Genomic DNA, 20,228 nt, shown 5'->3' with positions numbered 1-20,228 from the left:
TAATGTATGGTGGTTCTTTGGGCTTCCCTAATAGCTCAGTTGGTAAAGAATCTGCCTGCAATGCAGGAGAGCCTAGTTCGATCCCTGGGGCAGGAAGATCCACTGGAGAAGGGATAGGCTACCCACTCCAGTATTCTTAGGCTTCCCTTGTGGCTCAGCTGGTAAAGAATCTGCCTGAAATGAGGGAGACCTGGTTTAGACCCCTGGGTTGGGAAGATACCCTGGAGAAGAGAAAGGCTATCCACTCCAGTATTCTAGCCTGGAGAATTCCATGGACTGTATAGTCCACAGGGTCACAAAGGGTCGGAAATGACTGAGCAACTTTCACTTTCTCTAATGGTAGCTCTAGCTGCATTTACTCCGAAGCTGGCTAGGTGCTCACCAAGGCTATCTCCTCTTTCTGGGTGCATGGGTAGATTTTATTTCCCAGCTTCCTTTGATGTTAGGCTGGGGCTGTGTGCTTGAGTTCTGGAAAAGGAAATGTGTGCGGAATTGATGTGTATCACTTTTAAGCATGGTCATAATTCTTCTCAGTTACACTTCTCTGTCTTCCCCCACCTGAGGACTAGATTGTCCCAGGTTTACCTTGAAATTTGTAAAATGGCAAAAACATAAGCACTTGGGCTACTAAGGCACAGTTTGCAAGAGAACTGCTCAAGAGAACCACCAAACCGGGAATATTTGCCTTGAACTTGAATGAAAAGTCTTTCTATTGCATTAAACCAATAAGACTTTGGATTGTCTTCTACAGCAGTTAGTCTGTTCAAGTACAGGTATTTATATGTTGAAGTGGAGTCCTTTCATAACAAGAGTATGAAATATACGTTATTGGCTTAGCCATTGGCTATGGTAAGGAAATTGAAACTGGCAGCTGGAAAAATGGTAACCGTGTTATGCAGTGGCAAGGCATTTCGTGAAACTCCTTCCTGTGAACACTGGGAAGGTAGAACCTGTTGGAACTGAACTCTAGGTGAAGAACTGAAAAATATGACTCTAGGGGGGTATGATTTTTTTTATTGGCTGTGTTGGACAGAGAAAAGCCTTGAAAAAGAAATGGCTAGGTTTCAAGTATAAATGAAAGGGAATAGAGAGAGTCTGGAAATTCAGTTTCGCAGAGTTGAAAATGTCAGCTGTGTTGTGGCATCTAAAGAGTGAAAAATGGAATTTAGGAAAAAACTTTAAGCCCTGACAGTCCACTAAATCTTTTCAGGTGAATAAAGTGATTCACAAAAAGAGATCAGTTGAAGGATAGGGTATTCTCCAGTCAGAAGTTCTAGTCTCAAGGTAGCTATTTTTAAACCGAGAGACATTCTTACAGTGGCAAAGAGGCAGAGGTAAAGCATATTGGAGAATTCTGTCTAGGAAAGATCTTTGAATGTGGTTTCTGGCACTTGCAACTGCTGGGAAGAAAATTGGTTAGAAGTCTATGAAGTTTTTGAGGAGTTTTTATTTCCAAATAAGCCACCCACTAAACAAATTTTTAAAAACCTGTTTTGACTCCTTTAGACTTGCAGCAATCACTGGGACTCCACAATTGTATAAGTATGAGGTGGATTTCCAATGCTCCCATAGACATGCCCCCCTCTTTCCCACTTCACAGAGTGGACAAGCCAAAGATCACAGAGGAAGGAGCCAGGGTCCCAGAGAAAGCTGGACATGGGTATTCCTCTTGGAGAACACAAGAGAAACCTTATCAAACTTTTCCTATCACCATTTCACAATCCTTCACATTTTCTACCCTAGAATGACTTCAGCATTGCTGAAGACCATTGACTTCTAGACTTTTCCACATGTTCCCTTTGTAAGTGGGGGCATTGATTGCTGTGGTCTTGCCTCTGTCCCACCGTTGCATGTTGCATGTTGGGTGTGTGTGTGTGTGTGTGTGTGTGTGTGTGTGTTGGTGGTGGGAGATAACTCATCTTTTAATTCATAGATTATCAGAACATAAGGGGCCTTAAGTACCCATAATGGATGAACTGTGCACTTCTTGGGGATCTGAACTCAACTAGAGGCAGTGATTGGCTGTGACTTTGAGGTCCTCGTTGGTGAGAGAGTGAGTGTACTTTGTATGGAGGAGGAAGAGTGAGCTGAGAATTTGGTGGCCAGAGGAAGTCTGTGCCAGAGACTTTTTTAAAAAGTGATTTCCAGTTAATTTTTTTAAAAAGTTTTTTGATGTGGAACATTTTTTTAAGTATTAAATTTGTTACCATATTGCTTCTGTTTTATGTTTTGGGTTTTTTTTTTTGGCCCCGAGGCATTTGGGATCTTAGCTTGCTGACCAGGGATCGATCCTGCACCCCTGCGTTGGAAGGCAAAGTCTTAACCATGGGACTGCCACGGAAGTCCTTATGGCAGAGGTTGACTAGATGCTCAGGAATCTCATTCCCTCTTCCTGAGTGCACAAGAATAATGCATTTCTCTATTTCTCTTGAAATTAGGTTAAAATAACACGAGCCACAGTTGACCAGTGGTCTGTGGTAGAAGTGATGCACACCACTTCCTGGTCTGGGCACAGAACCCTCTGAGCACTTGCCTCCCTCACTCTCTCCTCCTTCATCCACCTTGGAATTTACATCAGCAAGAAAATCCCTTGATCATGTTCAGCCACTGTAACTTTGGAGGTGTTTTTTCCTTTCTTTTTTTTTTTAATTTTTTTATTAGTTGGAGGCTAATTACTTCACAACATTTCAGTGGGTTTTGTCATACATTGATATGAATCAGCCATAGATTTACACTTATTCCCCATCCCGATCCCCCCTCCCACCTCCCTCTCCACCCGATTCCTCTGGGTCTTCCCAGTGCACCAGGCCCGAGCACTTGTCTCATGCATCCCACCTGGGCTGGTGATCTGTTTCACCATAGATAGTATACATGCTGTTCTTTTGAAACATCCCACCCTCACCTTCTCCCACAGAGTTCAAAAGTCTGTTCTGTATTTCTGTGTCTCTTTTTCTGTTCTGCATATAGGGTCATCGTTACCATCTTTCTAAATTCCATATATATGTGTTAGTATGCTGTAATGTTCTTTATCTTTCTGGCTTACTTCACTCTGTATAAGGGGCTCCAGTTTCATCCATCTCATTAGGACTGGTTCAAATGAATTCTTTTTGACGGCTGAGTAATATTGCATGGTGTATATGTACCACAGCTTCCTTATCCATTCATCTGCTGATGGGCATCTAGGTTGCTTCCATGTCCTGGCTATTATAAACAGTGCTGCGATGAACATTGGGGTGCACGTGTCTCTTTCAGATCTGGTTTCCTCAGTGTGTATGCCCAGAAGTGGTATTGCTGGGTCAAAGACAGCCGTCAGATTGGGAGAAAATAATAGCAAATGAAGAAACAGACAAAGGATTAATCTCAAAAATATACAAGCAACTCCTGCAGCTCAATTCCAGAAAAATAAATGACCCAATCAAAAAATGGGCCAGAGAACTAAACAGACATTTCCCCAAAGAAGACATACAGATGGCTAACAAACACATGAAAAGGTGCTCAACGTCACTCATTACTAGAGAAATGCAAACCAAAACCACAATGAGGTACCATTACACACCAGTCAGGATGGCTGCTATCCAAAAGTCTACAAGCAATAAATGCTGGAGAGGGTGTGGAGAAAAGGGAACCCTCTTACACTGTTGGTGGGAATGCAAACTAGTACAGCCACTATGGAAAACAGTGTGGAGATTCCTTAAAAAACTGGAAATAGAACTGCCATATGTTTTTTCCTTTCAAACAGCATATCCTGAATAATACACCACACCATATCTTGGGAGGATGGAGCGTAATCACTTAAGATGGGGCATCTTTGTTCTTACAGATGGAATGAACACAGTTTCTTACTCTGATCTCCAGCAAGACCTCTAACCCTGAAGAGGTTGAAAATCCTGAGTCAGATGTTTACAAGGAGGAGAATGCCGCTGGTGTTCCGGGAGGTTCTTATAGTGGTGGAGTCCTCCGGGATTTTAAGAGAGCGATCTGAAGAAGGTGGGGGCGTGAAAATAAATCAATGAGTTTTCCACTCCCAATTCAGTAATTTTGAGAAAATGTCTAGAGGAGGAACGGTAGAGTACGATCCATTTGCAGAGTGTTAGGTCCAAGGGTACCACTTTCTTTCCAAGGTTCACCTGAGCTCTGAAGTTTGTTTAGGGTAAATATTACAGTTTGAGAAGCAACCGCTAGAGGGTGCGTGTGTGTGTGTGTGTGTGTGTGTGTGTGTGTGTGCGTGCGTGCGTGTGTGTGTGTGTGTGTGTGAGATCAGGGTATGCTATTCTCATTGCTGTTGTCATTTAGTCGCTAAGTTGTGTCCAACTATTTTGTGACCCTGTGGACTGTAGCCCACCAGGCTCCTCCGTCCATGGGATTTCCCAGGCAAGAATACTGGAGTGGGTTGCCATTTCCTTCTGCAGGGGATCTTCCCGACCCAGGGATAGAACCCACGTCTCCTGCATTGGCAGGTGGGTTCTTTACAACTGAACCATGCAGGGATATCTTTAAGCTGGAGTAGTCCATGGAAAAGTTCCAAGTTCAGAATTGGGCAAGCAGAGGCAACTGTTAAAGAGCCTCCCAGGGCAAGTGTTTACTGTGGTCCATGTTCTAAAAGTTCCTTTCTTCTCTTTGCTGTTCACTATTGCCTAAGGGCCAGGTCAATAGTTTGGGGAGTATGAAGACTGTACAATATCTTTACATTAATTATTTTAGGGCAAAAAAAGGTCTTCAACCTGAAGATAGCATTAAAGGAAGTATGCTTAAAGAATTAGTGAGGAGAACATGGGAATCATACCAATCTGTTCCAAGAAATTGGATGAATTTAATTAATTATTCTACTATTATTATGTTTTATATTTTGGCCATTCTGCACAGCATGTGGGATCTAGTTCCCTGACCAGGGATTGAACCCTCCGGCAGCGTGAAGTCTTAACCACTGGGCCACCAATGAAGTACCGATCAGATGAATTTTCAATGAGATGTTTTTCTGGAAACTCCAATAAGGGAGCTTCCCTGATGGTTCAGATGGTAAAGAATCAGCCGGCGATGTAAGAAACCCAGGTTCAATTCCTGCTTCAGGAAGATCGCCTGGAGAAGGAAATGGCAACCAACTCCAGGATTCTTACCTGGAGAATTCCATGGACAGAGGAACCTGAAGGGCCCCAGTTCATGGAGTGGCAAAGAGTCAGACATAACTGAGCAACTAACACTTTCACTTCCAGTAAGACAAACAGCAAGAATGAATTCCCTGATGTGACTTACTTGGGAGAGGCAAAATTTCTCCTCCCATTGTATCTTGAACCCATTGCAATCAGACTTTTATTTTCACCTCTCCACTGAAATGACTCTTGTCAGCATCTCTAAGGACTCCATGTTAACCCAGGGGGTGTTTTTCCATCTTATTTGGTCTTCCAATAGTATCTGACACATGATTTACTATGGTTTCCTTGGAATAGCTTCTCCATTTGGATTCTCATTCACATGGGTTGTTTTAAGTTCTTATTTTCCTTTGCTGGTCTCTCCTCGATATTTACGTAAATGTTCGTGTTCTCCAGACTTGCTGTTTTAATCTTTTTTTCTTTTCTATCTATGTTCATACATTTGGTGACTTCACCTATACTCTCTTGGCTTTAAATTCCATCCATATACTCATGATTTCTGGATTTATATCCCTCCACTGTACCTCTTTTCTGAACTCCAGATTCATACAGCAAAATGCCTTCTGGAATCTTCTCTTTAATTTTTTTTTTAGCAGCCATCACAAAATTTACTCCTGATATTCCCCTGACAAGCCTTCTTCTCATGTGCTTTTCTCATATCCGTAAATTACAGCTCAGCCCTTCCAGTAGCTCAGGCCAAAGGCCTTCATACAGCCCTTCATTCATCTCTCATACCTGAGTTTATATGAAAGAGCAAGTCCTTTGTTTTGACCTTCATCGTATAACTAGACTGCAGCTCCTTTTCACTGTCTTGGACTTCTGCTCTTGGTTCTGATGAAATAGTTTATATCCAAGCTACCTTCCTCAGAGAATGACTAGGACACCTGGGTGAAACAGAAGGAAATCAATGCGAAGGCATCTGAGAGCTGTCAGTGCATCCAGGACTTGCTTGACTAAGAGCTCAGAGCACAGAGACTATTCTGAGGCAAGGGCAAAATTTTGTGTTGTTATTCCTCATATTGGTTGATCCATAAACTGCATAATGCAAACATCAAAGCAGCAAAGCAGGGAGCTGGGAGATAAAAGGTTGAGAAGCTCACTAGAACTTTCCTTGGTTGTAGGGAGCAGGTGGACATCAGAGCTGGGAAATTATAAGGATTTGATGACCCAAGATTTTCAAGGGAAGAAAAATGTAGAAGAGTGAGTCTGATACTCTGCACTGCTTTTTCCCACTAAAGCATGTGTCTGTTCGTACAAGGTCACGGGCTGAGAGGCAGGAAGCTGAGTTGATGTATTTTTCAGCTTCGTGGTGCTCAGGAGACAGTATTTAGAGTTCAGGGCCCCTGTACAGTTATCAGGCTTTCAGTGAAAACTCCTGAAGGTCTACATCCTAGGAGCAATGGAGAACTCAGAATAGTTTCTTCAGAGACTAAAATCCTGTCTTGAGTAAGTTGTTTCTGATCAGACAGGTTAAGATCAGCTGTTCCTACTCTAATTTTTGCCCAAAGTTAATAAAAATCCTCTCTGGTGGAAGACAACATCCTCCATAGTGTCCACTTTTTTCATGACACGATGTCATTTGCACACTATACTTTATAGTATAGCAAATATCATGCATTCAATAAAATTGATAAATTAACAAAATCAGAGGTGACTAAAATGAAAAGACACAATGTAAACAGACCCACAGTTGATCCAGTTATCAGACGTACCAGCTATAGATGCTAAAATAACTCTGATGGCTATGTTCCAGAAGATAGATGACACAATGGAGAATATCTGCCGAAAAGAGGAATCATTTTAAAAATTAAATAAACTGATGTTTAGGAAGCTTCAGCCACAGAGGCTAAGTTTAATATCAGGTTAGATGTGGCTGAAGAATGAGTTAATAAATTGGAAGAAAGGCGAGAAGGAAAATATACAGAACAAAGCATAGAGGGAAAAAAAGAAAACACTGAATGTTTCCCAGAATGCATAAATAATGCATGGGAGAGTAACAGAGACTGACGTAAGGGTAATTAGAGTCGCTTACGGGGCAGAGGAAGTGAACGGGACAGAGCAGCATCCAAAGGGCTGGCCAATGCTGAGTACATCCCCAAACTGATGGAAGAAATCAAGCAATAGATTCAAGAAGTCCTTTGAACCACAAGCAGGATAAGTACTAAGAAAACCACACAGAGGTACCTCAAAATAAGGCGACAGAAACCATGACAAAGAGAAAATCTTAAACGTAGCTCGAGAAGAAAGTGACACTTGAAAAGAATCGATAGTCTGGTGTCTCAAAAGAAATGATGCAAGTCAGAATAAAAAATAAAGGAAATGCCATCTTTAAAATGCTGAAAGACAGTTGCAGTCTATCACACAAGATCAAGTAAAGACACAGCAATTGGGAAGTTTACATCGTTACCTGTCACCTGTGTCCTAAAGACAAACAGGGTGGAGATAATGTGCTTGGAGATTTTGGTAAGCCTCAGACTTGTTCCGACTATCCTGCCAGGTAATGCCAGAGAGAGTTGCAGTCTCCTTATAAGCATGAACTAATTACAAGTCGGATGGTTACTACATTCTTCTTTGATCCCAGTCTCTTCCCCCACCCTTCAGGAAGTGATTCCAAAGACTTCTTTGCCAGACTGCAGAGGAGGAGGGAAATAAATGATGTGGAACATTTTCAGCAGAATGAAGATGCAAATGTGAGTGAAGCAGATGAAAGGAATCTGGGAATTGTAAGCCTAGCTAGTAGCTGGCCATCAGAATCCCACAGTCCTAGAACTTGGCCCCTAAATCAGCGGATCTACAATGGCCAATTAATTCCTTTGATGGAAGTTGGAGAGGCTAAAGAGCGAAAGAGGAACCAGATCTGATGGAATTATGATACATCTGGACAGTGGGTAATGATTTTACCCAGCTGTTCGAAAGTGCCAGCTGGCTCAGAGAGGAGTGTAGCAACCTAGTGGTTGAGAAGAACAGATGGGATGTTTGGAGAAGAAATTATTTGAATGTACTGAGATGACTTTTTTTTTTTTATTGTGTAGTGTTTATTACTAGGATGGAAAAGTTTTTACTGGAGCAAGGATTCATTAAGGAGAGTTAGCCAAAGAAATGATAAGTGAATTCCAGCGGGGCAGAGTGGGACTATGTGATCATGGCATGCTGGGACCAGCTAATACTGGTGGTGAGAAGTGATTGTGCACTTTTCTCTCCGATCTCATGTTCAGTGATGTGTTTGGTAAGTTGAAATCTGCCGTCAGTTCAGTTCATTCGCTCAGTCATGTCCGACTCTTTTCAACCCCATGGACTAGCAACTAGTCCATGAAGGACTAGGCCTCCCTGTCCTTCACCAACTCCCGGAGCTTGCTCAAACTCATGTCCATCGAGTCGGTGATATGCCATCCAACCATCTCTTCCTCCATCGTCCCCTTTTCCTCCTGCCTTCAATCTTTCCCATCATCAGGGTCTTTTCCAGTGAGTTAGCTCTTCGCATCAGGTGGCCAAAGTACTGGAGCTTCAGCTTCAGCATCAGTCCTTCCAATGAATATTCACTGTTGATTTCCTTTAGGATTGACTGGTTTGATCTCCTTGCAGCCTGAAGGACTCTCAAGAGTCTTCTCCAACACCACAGTTCAAAAGCCTCAATTCTTTGGTGCTCAGCTTTCTTTATGGTCCAGCTCTCACATCCATACATGAAGTCTGTCATAGTGAGTGCTACAAGTCAGGACTCCCCTACTCTGAGAACCAATTTATTAAGCAGTTGTCAGTACACCATTGGAGTTATGCCATGTGACATATTCCATGACACCAGTTACTGGGACCATCTGAACAGATTAAAACATCTTTTAAATGTTATTTCCCATTGTATAACTCAGGCTTAGACTTAAGATCAAGTTCCAGTTTTCTTTTACCTTCCAGATCATACCCCTGATTTTTTTTTTCATTTATTTTTATTGGTTGGAGGCTAATCACTTTACAATATTGTATTGGTTTTTGCCATACATTGACATGAATCAGCCATGGATTTACATGTGTTCCCCATCCCAATCCCCTCTCTCGCCTCCCTCCCCATCCCATCCCTCTGGGTCTTCCCAGTGCACCAGCCCTGAGCACTTGTCCCCTGATTTTACAATAAGCACTTTAAACTTAAATTGTCTAAAATTCAGTATCTTCTTTCCCAGACTACTTTTTCTTCAGGTATTCTTTACTGTTGTTCTTGACAGCATAAGCTAGGGACCCAAATCAGAAACGTAGATGCCTCTCTGGTTACCATTCTCTGATGATAACTGGATCTTCACAGACCAACCTAATTAGCATATACTATTCTTATTTATTTTCCCATTTCCTCTATTAATCCTATTGTCTTGGTTCAGGCCCTCAGACTGTTGCCTCACCCAGTTTTTTCAAACACTTAAATCATTAGAATATTTCAGTCAATATCCATGCTTCTTTTCTTGAGATTTGGGTTCAATTCTGAGGAGAGTTCTGAGGTCAATATTTTTTTTCTTTTAAAAAACCTAATTTCATTTTTTGTTTATTTTTTGGCTGTGCCACATAGCATATGGGATCCCAGTCCTAGACCAGGGATCGAACCCCTGCCCTCTGCATTGGAAGTGCAGTCTTCCTTTGGATTATTACCGAAGTCCCTGGCATCTGTATTTTTAACAGGTGATCCAAATTTCAGACAAATCTAATTCTCAGCTAAGGCTGGAAAATAGATACCCAACAGAGATCAAAATTTCTAGTCTTGAAATCCAAACCCAACCATAATCTGTTTTCTGCCTGTTTTTCTAGCTTTATCTTCCATTACTTTCCAGCATATCTTCACTTCTTATATTATTTCACCAACCATTTATTATGCTCCAACTGTGTACCAGAACCTGTCTTAGGTGCCCACAATTACAGTGCCGAAAACAGACAAATTATTTGTACATATGAGCCAAGCGTCACAGTCTGGGGGGTCACCAGTCACACCATTCCTAGACATGCCTTTGCACTTTGGTCCTTCATATTCTTCTTGTCTGGGTGCCCTTTCACTCATCAGCCTTCTCTGATTGCCTTCTGCTCCCAGTTCATTCCTCTGTTTTATCTACGAGGTTGATTTCCTGGTCTTTTTCTCTTACTAGACTTCTGACATCTTCCTGGAAGAGTTTTCAACCCTTGGTGTCTAGACTACTCCACTATTCTTGCCTGGAGAATTCCATGGACAGAAGAGCCTGGCAGGCTACAGTCCATGGGGTCATGAAGAGTCGGACACGACTGAGCAACTAACACACAGACACACACACAGTGTCTAGACCAATAATTGACATAAAATAGTTCTCAACCATGTTGAGAAATATTGAATGAATATTGCTCAAGTAATAAGTAACACAGAAGGGATTTGAATTGAGGCGTATTTGACCCCAAAGTCATGTCCTTTTAACTAAGCTGCACTCTTTCAATAAAGTGTGGTTTACCTTGTCAGGGGAGCCATTCTTTAATCATTCAAGGAGAATCAAATGATACTCGCAGACAGAGCTACTACCCGTCCAAAGGGAGATGGGCCAATTTACCACTTTAGTTGATCAATATCTAATCCAGATAGGAAAGTCCATGCCAAAGATTTGAGATTTATTAAACTAACAAAATAAGAAGACAAATTTCTCCCTTTATCTTGGTCTGAATAGGCATAGTTTTACCATGCAGCTATATTCCCCCTAACTAGGAAAGGCAGCAAGCCAAGACTAGATAGTGATATTCCCTAATACAGTTTTCACCTAACCAACTAAACTTATTTCTCAGTGTAGGTCAAGTGCAGAAACTGGCACACAAAATTCCTCAGAAGCATTTCAGAAATATTGAATTAGAAGAGGAGGTTGATATTGTTTGGCAGAAAATGAACATCACTCTCAATCAATTTAAGCATCCACTTTATTGAGGAAATTAATGCAACTCCTGTGATTTTTATTCTTTAGCATAAAAAAATTGGGGCAGCAAAAGCTAACGACTAAAATTTAGAATCTATTCTGTCATCTGATTTGGGAAATGGGTGCTGACTCTGCTGGTTCTATTAAAAATGCTGTCCATAAAATATTCGTAGGCTAGTTGGGCACAAGTTGTTTTAGAATGGCGAGAAGGACCATTATTAATAAAAGCTTCTCTTTCCCTTCTAATTAATTCATGGTGTTGCCACCAGAGTGTTCTTCCTGTGTCATAAATTTGATTGTCTCACCTTCCCCTCCGCTGAAAAACTTTAATGACTCCACACCTCCTATAACAAAATATATAAATACTTTAGCTTTGAATTTGTTTCCTACAACCTGATCAACACCCATCTTTCTAATTCACAATTCTCAGTTCTAAATGCAATACACATTGCATTCTTTAATTACTGGAATGCTCACCCATAAATGCCTCTTGACTTCCCCCTGCTGTGTCCTTGACCAGCTATTTTATCTGCCTTCAAGCCTTTACTTCTTGTTTCCTGACAGCTCCTACCATCACTCTTGTTTTTCCCATTCTTAACAATCCCTCAAGGATGATTCATTGTTTTCTCATCTATGTTCACGCATAATTTATACATAAGTACATGAATCAAACCTTAGGACAAATGGTCTGACAAGCACAAGTATAATTAAGAGAACAGAATAATCAAAATGGTTCCAGAAAATCTGGGATGTGTAGTTGCCATAATTATGACATTTATCACTAGCACCTTGGGTCAAGCATTCTATTGTATGGATGTATGAATAATTCCTTGCTTATTTCTCAATTTCTCATTTGTTTATTTATTCAGTAAATATATTTGAAGGCCTGTCTTGTGTTATGCACCGTCACAGGCAAGGGAGATATAAAGAGAAAAGGAGATGTTTGTGCTTTCATGGAATTATATTCTGTTCAAAGAGACAGTGAAGAGACAACTAAGGAAATAGCTTCAAGTAGTGGTAATTACTATGGAGAAAATAAAAAATTATAATAGAGAGTGACCTGAGAGGTGGGAATGGGCAATATCAGATACGGGGCAATTTCTGTAATAATAGATTTCTTTTTATAGACCCCCAATGCAATAGAAAAGTGTAGGGAAGTTTTGAACAACAACAACAACAAAAAATCACAGAATCTCCCCAGAACCCTATATTATTGAGATTTTGTGGAGGCTTCCCCAAGCAGGCATGATCCATTATTAACTCCATTTCCTGCCCCTCTCCCCTCTGGAGGATTAGGGGTAAGGCTGAAAATTCCAAGCTTCTAATCATGCTTCGGTCTTTCTGGAGCCATCCAAGAGCTCACCCAGGGTCATCTCAGGAAAGCAAGAGATGCTCCTACTGCTCTTATCACTTAGACACTTACAGGGGGTTTAGAAGCCCTGTGTCCAGGATGGGGATCAAAGACAAATGTTAGAAGGAGATGCTCCTAGTATTAGCAAGAGAGTTTCAGGAGCTCTGTGTCAGAAACCAGGAGTGGAGACCAATACATTTATTCTCTATTATCTCACAATGGCCAATGCTGTTTTTTCTCTAACCTTACCACTGTGTTTTTATGAAGCAAACATCAAACATTGCTTAATTCTATCCATAAACGTATCAGTATGGATCTTTAAAGGATAAGAATGCTTTTTTTAAAAAAATTCTTTATGTTTATTTCAGGCATTAGCATTAACAGAACATTATGGCCATTCCTGTGAAATACATGCTTAGCATTTTAACTTATTATTATTTTTAATATTTTGACTGTACTGCATTTCATCGCTGCATGGGCTTTTCTCTAGTTGCAGCAAGTGGGGATACTCTTTAGTTGCACCGTGCCGGCTTCTCATTGAGGTGGTGTGGACTTCAATAGTTGTTGCATAAAGACTCAGTAGTTGCAGCTTCCAGGCTCTAGAGCACAGGCTTAATATTCGTGGTGCATGGGCTTCGTTGCTTTGTGACTTGTGTGATCTTCCTGGATCAGGGATGGAACCCGTGTCTCCTGCATTGACAGGTGGATTCTTTACCACTGAGCCACCAGGGAAGCCCCTTCAAATATTAGTATTTTGTTAATATTATCAAATATGCAGCAGGATTCAAATTTCTGATTCTCATTTTTTTTTTCCCAGTGTGTGTTTGAATTGGGATATCAATAAAGTCTATATCTTGCAATTAGTTGGTTTATTTTCACTTACACATACTCTGATTTCATCAATGCTGCTTTTAAAAAACAACCAATGCTCTAGGTTTACCTCAATCTCTTTCTTTTCTTTCTTGCTATTTTTTGTTGTTTTCAGGAAAACTAGTCTTTTGTCCTGCGAAGGACCCCACACGTGGATTTCCTTGATCACATTTCTGTAGTTTTCCTTTAACATGTTCTCCAGTCCCCTGTATTTTCTTCATCTAGAAAGTAGATATAGAGACATAATCAGATTCAGATTTAATTCATTATTTTATTTCTGGACCAGATTTGCTTGTTTTTGAAAAGCAGCATTGATGAAATCAGAGTATGTGTAAGTGAAGAGAGTTGAGTGGAAAGGGAAAGGGGAGTTTTATTATTATCATTTTTTAATCCATTTTCTTCAAAATCATGGCCTTAGAATTGGTCCTATCTGGCTATGGTTTTTCCAGTGGTCATGTATGGATGTGAGAGTTGGACTGTGAAGAAAGCTGAGCGCCGAAAAATTGATGCTTTTGAACTGTGGTGCTGGAGAAGATTCTTGAGAGTCCCTTGGACTGCAAGGAGATCCAACCAGTCCATCCTAAAGGAGATCAGTCCTGAGTGTTCATTGGAAGGACTGATGCTGAAGCTGAAACTCCAATACTTTGGCCACCTCATGCAAAGAGCTGACTCATTGGAAAAGACTCTGATGCTGGGAGGGATTGGGGGCAGGAGGAGAAGGGGACGACAGAGGATGAGATGGCTGGATGGCATCACCGACTCGATGGACATGAGTTTGAGTAACTCTGGGAGCTGGTGATGGACAGGGAGGCCTGGCGTGCTGCAGTTCATGGGGTCGCAAAGAGTCGGACATGACTGAGCGACTGAACTGAACTGAACTGAGCATCTTTCAAATTGACTGGACTTTTTAAAAATGGATGTGCATTTAAAACAAATAAAAGCTTTATTTGTTTATTTTTGGCTGTGCTGGGTCTTCACTTGCACAGACTTTCTCTAGTTGCAGAGAGCATTGGTTACTCTCTAGTTGGGGCACATGGGCTTAATTGCTCTGCAGCATGTGAGATCTTCCTAGAGCAGGGATTGAATCTGTGTCCCCTCCATTGGCAGGCAGATTCTCAAACCCTGGACCATCCTGATCTGATATTTTGAAGTGGCCAAAGTGGAATCAGAACACCTGTCTTCTCACTGCTAGTCTGATATTCTGGATTTTGCCATTTCTCTTGGTTTGGCTATTTCATGACAAAATCCTCACCCCATTTCGTGTTCTGATCTCTCTTAAGCACTCCTTTCATAGAGGGTTACACTGAAGAAATATTAGAAGTTTAGAAAATCTGATTCAGACTGCGGCTCTGGGATGGCTGCCAAGTTTTTGCAAAGTGCTTTTCAATAATTCATAATTCCTTAAACATGGAAACCCACTGCCTAAATATAGCCTGAGAAAATGTGCTCTGGTGCTTAGGAAAGCTGAAAGCTGTGTATTCAAATACATTAAACTTCTCCATCCACTCAGACAAACACATCCAGCATCACCCATTTGTTTCTACAGAATGCTTTACAATAACCCCTATTGAAATACACGGGCACCGAAGATGGCATTCTATGGCTTGTCATATTTGTGTTGTTTTGGGGGTTTTTTGCAAGTTCAACACTTAGGAGCTTCTTTTCCTTTAGTTTGGCAAGACCATTAAGTGCCCTGATGTCAGGATTCTGCACAGGATGCTGGAGGGCCAAAGGAGAGGTTAATGGTGGGCTCCAAAGGAAGCCAGTGGAAAAGAGTCCATGGAACTGGAAGGCCAGCTTTTACCAGCCAACTGGGAACTTGAATGCCCAGCTGAGTTCCAGATCTGCAGAGGAGCCATGATGCTCTTGGCCACCTTGGGCTCTGAGGGCCTCTGTGTGGATGAGGGCAAGATGAGGGTATCAGAATCTTCACAGATTTGGTCTGTTTAAGGCCCAGGATGGTTTATCCTGAGACAGTGTCTTGGAGAAAGATTTGTCACTGTTTGAAATTTCTGATCAAGCTCACTGAGTCTGTAACTGGAGCTGGGCTTCCCCTCTGCCTCAGTGCTTCAGTGGCTTGGTTTCTGAAGATAACCAAGCCCTGAATTGGCCTGGGCTCCAGTAAAGCATCTGCCTACAATGCAGGAGACATGGGTTCGATACCTGGGTCGGGAAGATACCCTAGAGAAGGAAATGGCAACCTACTCCAGTAATCTTGCCTGAAAAATCCCATGGACGGAGGAACCTGGTAGGCTATATAGTCCATGGGGTCGCAGAGTCGGACATGACTGGGCAACTTCACTTTCTTTCATTTTCTTTTGGAGAAGGAAATGGCAACCCACTCCAGCACCCTTGCCTGGAAAATCCCATGGACAGAGGAGCCTGGTAGGCTACAGTCCATGGGGTCTCAAAGAGTCGGACACGACTGAGAGACTTCACTTTCACTTTCCTTTCCTAATCCCTATCTTAATCTCTGTTGATAATAAATTTTAAGACATCTTTCTCTGTTCATCCTGCAGGCACGTAGAGACTGGCCACATTCTAACCTCCGCCCGCCCCGACCCCAAAGTATTCGTTCTTGCCTTCTCAGCATCTCTCCACACACTCCATTTTTTGCCTGTGTTCTGTTTAAGTGGTTCCTCTGTTGAGCAGATTTTCCTGAACTAGTTGCCTCTCTCAGCTTGTCACAGTCTTGTTGTTTTTTTTTTTTCTTTCCCTTCATTGCTATTGCCACAGCTTGCATTTAATGGTTTCTTTGTGGTTTTACTTAATTTCTATCTTTCACTCCCCAACACTCTAACTAAGTGTAAACTCCATTCGAGCAGGGATCACACCTATCTTACCCACGGCTATATTCCTATTAGCACAATGTGTGAACCAAGACAGGGTCTCAGTACATATTTGTTGAATGAATGATTGATTGAATGAATTCTTGAATTGTGTCCCATCTAAGTCTAGTCTATTTGCCAATCTTCTGTTGAATCCAATATAAAAAAACTGATAATAAAATGTAGTAACTACTCATTTGAATGGGCGTATGCTGGCTGGAAGGACATGCCAATGGTGAATTCTCAACAAATATTGAGTACATCAGTGAGTAGACTGAACTTTAGTTGATTGCAATAGTATAGTTTTGTTCTACATGCACAATCTCTTTTATTAAAGCACTTGAATTTAACAGCAGTAACCAGGTAAGCAGGTCTTTCTTTTTATGAACACACTTAGTTTTATTTGACAGAACACCAATACAGCTTAAAAAATGACTGAGGCAGCCTTGGAAAACATTTGAACCTAGAGTAATTTCTCTGTTAACTTTCATTTACATCATGTAGCCACCTTCCTGAAGCAGATGATTTTTTAGAGGCATTTTTAATAATGCAACTTTTCCATTATAAATTAATTATGAATCGTGGACTGGAATTAAAATCTCTTCCTTCTTAAGCTTTGGGTTTGCATAAAATCAAACAATGCCTTGTCTGAACTTACTGTTTTCCTCTTCTGGTAACAGGGTATGTGTTTACCTTTATGAGCTGAGCTATTTAAAGGGAAGGATTTTTCTTGATTTTCCAGACCTCTCAATGAGAAAGGCGTGTGTTATTTCCTCTGTGCCTTTGATTGAAGGGTTTCAAATCTCTTATTTGATAAATATCACCGGAGAAAGAGTACTTAACACGGCATACAAAAGCTCTGTGAGTGATACACACACGAATAAATCTCACCTATTCAACGAAGATTTTTTTCAGTCTTTTATTGGAGTATTTGCTTTACAATGTGTGTTAGTTTCTACTGTACTGCAAAATGAATCAGCTATATGTATATATCTCTCCTCTTTTTAAAATTTCCTTCCCGTCTAGGAACCAAGCTCTCAGCCCTGAGCATGTGAGGAGAGTTGCCCGTGTTATACAGTAGGTTCTCATCAGTTATCTGTTTTTTACATAGTGTCAGTAGTGTTTATAAGTCAATCCCAACCTCCTAATTCTTCGCACACCTGCTTTCCCCCTTGGTATCCATACATTTGTTTTCTATGTCGTGTCCCTATTTCTGCTTTGCCAAAGAGATCATCTATGCCATTTTTCTAAATTCCACATATTTGTGTTTTTCTTTTTCTGGTCTCTAGGGCCATCCATGTCTCTGCAAATGACTCAGTTTTGTCCCTTTTTATGGCTAATATCCCACTGTATATATGTACCACATCTTCTCTATTGATGGACATTTAGAATGCTTTATAATGGCTATTATAAATAATGCTGCAGTAAATACTGGAGTGCACATGTCTTTTTGAATTATGGTTTTCTCTGGGTATATGCCCACTAGTGGGATTGCTGGAACATATGATAGTTCTAGATTTAGTTTTTAAATTGACATTCCCACCAACCGTATAGGTACAGGAAGGTTGCCTTTTCTTCACCAACAAAGATTTATTAAGCTGGGAAATATCCTAAGTAGGCAAAGATATGAAAAAATAAAGATCATAGCCTCTGATTCAAGAAAGAAATGTTTACTCTAGTAAGAAAGACAAGCATGTAAATAATCAGAGTCCAGTGTGATGGGTCTCAGCTCAGACTAGTAAAGATGAAATGCATTGAGAAAATAGAGCAAGGTGGGTACTAACTGCCTGGTGGTGTCCTTTGCTGGATGTGCTCTTGTGACCGCTGTATACATAGATGGCACATGGAAATGCACTGCATCTTGGGAAATTCTCCAGACTGCATCACTTCTGTCCACTCTACAACATCTCCTACTGGGTTTATTCTACTTGGCATCCACTTTGGAACAGGTACCTTGAACTGACCACTGAACACAGGCTTTGCTTTCTGGTTTTGACCTTCACCTCTCCTCCAGGTCACAAAGCCCTGCCCCACAGCTTCATACGCTTAATGAAAAGGCAGTGATCGTCAAACTTGGTTGCGCAGTAGAATTAACCTAGGGAGTTTTAAAATATACTGATGCTTGATTCCCTACAGAGATTCTATTTTAATTGTGCTTGGCTGTTGGAATTTTTTAAAGCTCCCCAGTTGATTCTAATATGCAGCCAAGAGGAGGAGGGTTGCGCTATGTGTCCTACATGGGAATCACCCTTTCTTCCACCCCCAAATCGGCCCTTCCTCTGGGAAATTGGACACAATTTTGTAGATGGTCTCTTAGATTTCCACTGATGCCTGGCTTCTGATGTAGATATATAAGCAATCCCGTAGAATCTTTATTCTGGTTGTCAGCACAGGCGCAGATGATAGATGTGAGTGCTGGGTCTAAACCTCTCAAACTGATGAGCTGTCACAACCATGAGCTTTTTCTCGTCATCCTGGAAATTGGAGAATCGTTTCTAGGGGCTCCTTAAGCTCTTATCTCTCTTCTCACTCTGCTATTTTCTCCCTTGGGTTTGCAATGTTTCTATACCATCTGAAGAATTGATGCTTTCAAATGTGGTGCTGGAGAAGACTCTTGAGAGTCCCTTGGACTGCATGAAGATCAAAGCAGTTAATCATCAAGGAAATCAACCCTGAATATTCATTGGAAGGACTGATGCTGAAGCTGAAACTCCAATACTTTGGCCACGTGAGCTGAATCATTAGAGAAGACACTGATGCTGGGAAAGATTGAAGGCAGAAGGAGAAGAGGGTGACAGAGATGAGATGGTTGGCTGGCAGCACTGACTCAGTGGATATGAGTTTGAGCCAGCTCCGGGGGCTGGTGATGGACAGGGAAGCCTGGCATGCTGCAGGCCATGGGGTCTCCAAGAGTTGGACACGACTTAGCGATTGAACAACAGTAACAATATCATCCAGTTGAGCTGTTTCTTGGTTCCTCCTTCTGTCTGCTTCTCTGTAACGATTGCCACATTTTCCACTTACATATTTTGGTTTTGACCTCTGTGTTTACCTCTGGGACATGACCTCTTGTCCTTACTGACTCTTGTCTGAAATTTTTTTGGAGTGATTCCCCCTGTCTTGAATAAGGAGAAATGCATACCACCGAATGACTTCAGAATAATCTTACTTCCTCAGGTAAGACACATTTAATTATTTTGAAGTGAATATGAAATAATCATAATCTGGTTGCAAACATTTTGAGAAATGCACTACTGACTAAAATAATTAGAAATGTCCCTGAATGACAAGGAAGCCAAGGGTAAGGATCTTTGTTAATGGCACTTGTCTTAATTAGCCTACAGAGGAAGTCTGGATATAAGATATATATATTTTTTAATTTATTTTTTTGCTCTCTCAAATTTTAAATAGGAAAACCAGGCTCGGAATTATTCCAGCTCATTTAGGATTCTTTCCCAGTACTTCCTTCTTTCAGCCCTTGGCTTCTTTTCCTTGTCAGTAAATGAGCGCCCCCCCGCCACCATGTTCCAATAACCCTTGAGAAGGAGTTGAATGTGCTTCTCTTTGCAGCACAAATTTCCACTTCTGTAGGAAGACAAGTGCAGCAAATTGGGTTATGACTGAGAATGACATTAAGGTGTCAGTGGAATAAGTTCTTATTTCGTTTTATTAGCTTCCTGGGAAAGTGCAAACTTCAATAGCCATATATGTTCTCCCGGGCAACACCAAGTCTCTCTTGTGTTTTATTTTTAGCCTTGACAAGAAAGCTGTCTTTGCCAATTTGCCTCAAAACAGGTGATGGATGTAATATTTATTTTCAAAGAAAGGAGTAGCAAGAATAGCAATAGCCTACATTTATATTGTGCTTATACATATTTTATATCATTTGATCCTTGTAGCCACCAATGCAAGACAGATTGGCATTATCTCTCCTAAGTGAGAACTCGAGGGTCATGGGAGTTGCCTTGTTTTTTGTTTGTTTGTCTCGTTTTTGCCTGTGGCCCCACCATGTGGCGTGTAGGATCTTACTTCCCCAACTAGGGATTGAACCTCTGCCCCCGACAATGGGAGTGTGGAGTCTTAACCACTGGGCCACCAGGCAGGTCCTGAGTTGTTTAAGGTCACTCAGCGAATC

This window comes from Cervus elaphus, chromosome 32, assembly GCF_910594005.1.
Source record: "Cervus elaphus chromosome 32, mCerEla1.1, whole genome shotgun sequence".
NCBI classification, from domain to species: Eukaryota; Metazoa; Chordata; class Mammalia; order Artiodactyla; family Cervidae; genus Cervus; species Cervus elaphus.
Note: the sequence above shows the minus strand (reverse complement) of the source record.